This window comes from Polistes fuscatus, unplaced genomic scaffold (genome assembly GCF_010416935.1).
Source record: "Polistes fuscatus isolate 324 unplaced genomic scaffold, CU_Pfus_HIC Scaffold23, whole genome shotgun sequence".
In the NCBI taxonomy this organism is placed as follows: Eukaryota; Metazoa; Arthropoda; class Insecta; order Hymenoptera; family Vespidae; genus Polistes; species Polistes fuscatus.
The window spans coordinates 1,051,072-1,056,385 of NW_025113100.1; positions in this window are offsets into that span (position 1 = coordinate 1,051,072).

Consider the following 5,314-nt stretch of genomic DNA (forward strand, 5'->3'; position numbering starts at 1 on the left):
AAGGGCTTAATATTAATATCGTGTTGGGACGAGTCGTTTTGCATTCGAGGATACTTTTGAAGTCAAGTTTTCTTCTTCGGAATCCCTTGAGAATCCTTTCCTTTTTTTTCCTATCCTCGTTTTACCTTTTATCTATCTATCTATCTATCTATTTTTCTTCATCTTCTTTAGAATATTTTTTGATAGTACTGGTGATGGCAGTGACTACTACATTTACAAAACGTTTCACTGTATTTTCGTTCTTTGATGTTTAAACGTTTCTGGCAAAACACGTGGACCCCCCCGATTCACCGCACTCGAAGTTTCCGTTTCAATGCGTTTTACATATAACCCCCCCTCATCCTCTCCACCCCTCCTCCTTCGTCCCTGACCACCTAACTCACCAAACTCTCCAGCTTCAAACCCCCCCCCAGTTCCTACCATCCCCCAACCTTTCCTATTTTTATTTTCGAATACGTTATCTCGGTGGACTTTACTTCGCTTTTCTCATTGGCGAAGCTCCTCTTTTGCCATTGGGAGGGAGAGGGGGAGGGGGGAAATATGAATTCGAACGATATTCAACATGAAGAAAATCTCTGTTGGTTCTTTTTTTTCTTTTTTTTGGGAAAAATGTACTTTTAGTTTTGTATCGAGCGTGAAAAATGTTGAACCGATCTTTGGTTGGTTTTATTTTAAAGATATTTTAATAGGGGGTGGGGGGATTCTATTCTGTTTTTTTCTTTTCTTTTTAATACATCGGTTTTGGTTTTTTTTTTCTATTTTTTCCATTCTCTTTTAATGCAAAGCAAGAAAATAGAAAAAATAGGAAGGAAGTAATATATTATTATTAAAAACCAAAGTTTTATCGAGATTCAATGGGTAATAAAAAAAAAAATTTACTTTTGATTTATCTTACTTTGATATATTTTTTTTGTTTAAACGTTTAGTTTAGTTTAGTTTATCGTTCAACGTTTTTAAACTTTTAATACAAATTGAAGCGTTTTAACGACTGGAGTCATCGTTTTTGTGTGTTTGTTTGTTTTCTTGTTTTTTTTTAAATAGAAAACAACATGGGATAAAAAGGAAAATTACGAATACAGGAACGATTGGTGTTTTATGTATTATTTACTACCACGTTGTTGTTGTTGTTGTTGTTGTTGTTGTTGGATTTTTACGATTATTATTTTCCCTTGAAGGAGAGAAAGAGAGAGAGAGAAGAGAGAGAAAATGTTCGGAGTTGCGATGAAAAAACGATTAATGGATGAAATACGGCAAAAGAGCTTTTGTAAATGAATTCTTCTCGTAAAACGGTCCTTCGCATGGGAACGCAGTTAATCTTAATCAGAGGTAGGTAAAGCAGGATAATGTCGAGAACGAAACTTTCCTGAGCCGATTAATATAAATACGCTGGCCGAACTAAGCGAGTAAATTCTAGTTAGGTTCGGAATCGAGAAACTGCCATAATGTAATCTCCCATGCAAAAGTATTATTGATTTATCATCGTTATATAACCAAAACTTATATATATTTTATATTTATTTATATTTATATATTTATATATTTTAAATAAATAATTATATTAGATTATTCAATTCTAATTGGGAAACTTGTAAATATAATAACAAATTAAATATAATTAATTTGTAATAATAACAAATTAAATATAATAATTTGTTAATATATTAACAAATTAAATTGATAATAAATTATTTTATTTTTTTTACGCGATTAATAATAATTTATTTATTTATTTATTTGATATATATATATATATAGTAAATTCGATGACACAAATTATTTTTTTACGCGATTAATAATAATTTATTTATTTATTTATTTGTTATTGTTGTATATAATTATATATATATTTAAATAAATTCGATGACAAATTATTTTTACGCCATTAATAATAATTTATTTATTTATTTATTTGTTAGTGTTTTATATAATTATATATATATAAATTTATATGTGTATATATACGTGGGTAGTAAATAAATTACATAATTAATAATTAATATAATAATAATATATAATAATATAATAATATAATAATAATAAATAAAAGTACATAATAAATAAATTACTATTAATTATATTGTTCGTCAATAAAAAGAAATGAAAATGTAATATTTAATTAGAATGAAAATGAACCAAAAAAAAAGAAAAGTAAAACAATATTCTGATAACGTTGCAGTAAATATTTTTTATCGGATAAAAACGTTAATTAGTTTTCAATGATTTCTTTTTTTTGTTTTTTTTTCGATTCTCTAATGGGAATAATTAATTATACGCGCACGTTTAGAAATGAAATTATCGCGAGTACAAAGGAAATTTCGTTTTTAGTAGAGTAATTTTCCTTTGTTCCTAACATAGGCATATCACCTTTTTCGGGCTTCGTTAACGCACAAAGAAAATAGTTGAAGTTGAAATAGCACGCGTTATAGAGTTAATTACATAGTCAATTCGACTTTTTTTCGTTTTAAAATGAAAAGTTAGATTTTGTGATTCTCGTTGATAAAGTGTTCTCTTCTCTTCTCTTCGATTGTATGCTTCGAGGCGTCATGCTTTAGGATTGCGAGTACTTGTATACACGCTTTGAAAATTATTTCTATTTATATATATCTTTTCTAGCATGAAAGAATATTTCTGTACAGTTCACAAAGGAGAAATACTTCAAACGTGAGAACTGAAAATCAAAAATGTTCTTTATATTATATTATATATTTTTGTATCAATAGTTTTTTATATTTTATATCAAATATATAATATACATATAGAATTATATTTTATTTTATTTAATTCAATATATATATGTATATATAAATACTTCAAATACTTCAAAATACTTCAAAATACTTCAAACGTGAGAACTGAAAAAAAAAATGTTCTTTATATAATATATATTTTTTTATCAATAGGATTTTATTTTATATCAAATATAATATACATATAGATTTAGATTTTATTTAATTTAATTCAATATATTATGTATATAAATACTTCAAAATACTTCAAAATACTTCAAAATACTTCAAACGTAAGAACTGAAAATCAAAAATGTTCTTTATATTATATTATTATTTTTGTATCAATAGTTTTTCATATTTTATATCAAATATAAATACATATAGATTATATTTTATTTTTATTATTAATATATGTGTGTATATATAATACTTCAAAATACTTCAAAATACTTCAAACGTGAGAACTGAAAATTAAAAATGTTTCTTTATATTATCATTATTTTTGTATCAATAGTTTTATATTTATATCAAATATATAATATACATATAGAATTATATTTTATTTAATTTAATTCAATATATATATGTATTATAAATACTACAAAATACTTCAAACGTGGGAACTGAAAATCAAAAATGTTCTTTATATTATATATATATTTTTTTATCAATAGGATTTATATTTTATATTATATATATATTTTTGTATCAATAGTTTTTTATATTTTATATCAAATATATAATATACATATAGAATTTATTTTATTTAATTTAATTCAATATATATATGTATATATAACTTCAAAATACTTCAAACGTGGGAACTGAAAATTAAAAATATTCTTTATATTATAATATATATTTTTTTATCAATAGGTTCTATATTTTATATCAAATATATAATATACATATAGAATTATATTTTATTTAATTTAATTCAATATATATATGTATATATAAATACTTCAAAATACTTCAAAATACTTCAAAATACTTCAAACGTGAGAACTGAAAATTAAAAATGTTCTTTATATTATAATATATTTTTTTTATCAATAGGATTTATATTTTATATCAAATATATAATATACATATAGAATTATATTTTATTTAATTTAATTCAATATATATATGTATATATAAATACTTCAAAATACTTCAAAATACTTCAAAATACTTCAAACGTAAGAACTGAAAATCAAAAATGTTCTTTATATTATATTATATATTTTTGTATCAATAGTTTTTCATATTTTATATCAAATATAAATACATATAGAATTATATTTTATTTTATTTAATTCAATATATGTGTATATATAAATACTTCAAAATACTTCAAAATACTTCAAACGTGAGAACTGAAAATAAAAAATGTTCTTTATATTATATTATATATTTTTGTATCAATAGTTTTTTATATTTTATATCAAATATATATTATACATATAGAATTATATTTTATTTTATTTAATTCAATATATATATGTATATATAAATACTTCAAAATACTTCAAAATACTTCAAACGTGAGAACTGAAAATTAAAAATATTCTTTATATTATAATATATTTTTTTATCAATAGGTTCTATATTTTATATCAAATATATAATATACATATAGAATTATATTTTATTTAATTTAATTCAATATATATATATGCATATATAAATACTTCAAAATACTTCAAAATACTTCAAAATACTTCAAAATACTTCAAAATACTTCAAACGTGAGAACTGAAAATCAAAAATGTTCTTTATATTATAACATATATTTTTTTATCAATAGGTTCTTATATTTTATATCAAATATATAATATACATATAGAATTATATTTTATTTTATTTAATGTAATGTATATATATGTATATATGTATATTTATATACAAAAATATATTCGTACTTATACAAGATATGAGAAAAAATTACAATTAATTTCAATGCAATAATTATTCTTCTTTTTTCTTCTTCTAATTATTTTACTTCTGAAAGAGAATAAGTTTTAAACGAAGTTTAATCATTTGTTAATTAATGTTGATTTATCACTATGCAAGTAATATCTCATCACTATGGAAGAGAACCACACCATATGGTGATTTGTTATAACAATCTTGGTTTTACAAAAGTTTAGTTTCATGTGTTTTTCATTTGCTTAAGAACTATTTTAATAAATGTTAATTAAAATTCATATACTATCATAAGAACTTAAACATACAATGTATTTTTTGTTATCTACTATCTACTGCAAGGTACAATATAAAAAAAAACATAAAAAGCAACGTAAAAAATGACCTTTCAAAATACAATTTTTTGTACGATATAATAATAACCTTCATTGAAACGAATCAAAGTACGTTTTAAATCATTCTCATGTAATTAAAAATCAAAAGGTAAAATAATTTCATTCGATTGGAACGAATCTTTTTTTCTACCATCGTTTTATACGAGTAATTTTATTTTCCTTTTTTTTTTTTTTTTTTTTTTTTTCAACGAGTACAAAAAGGAAAATAAAAAATGAGAGTATAAAAAAGAAAAGTAAATGAGTGATATTAACTGGATGAAATGACACTCTCTAGTATCG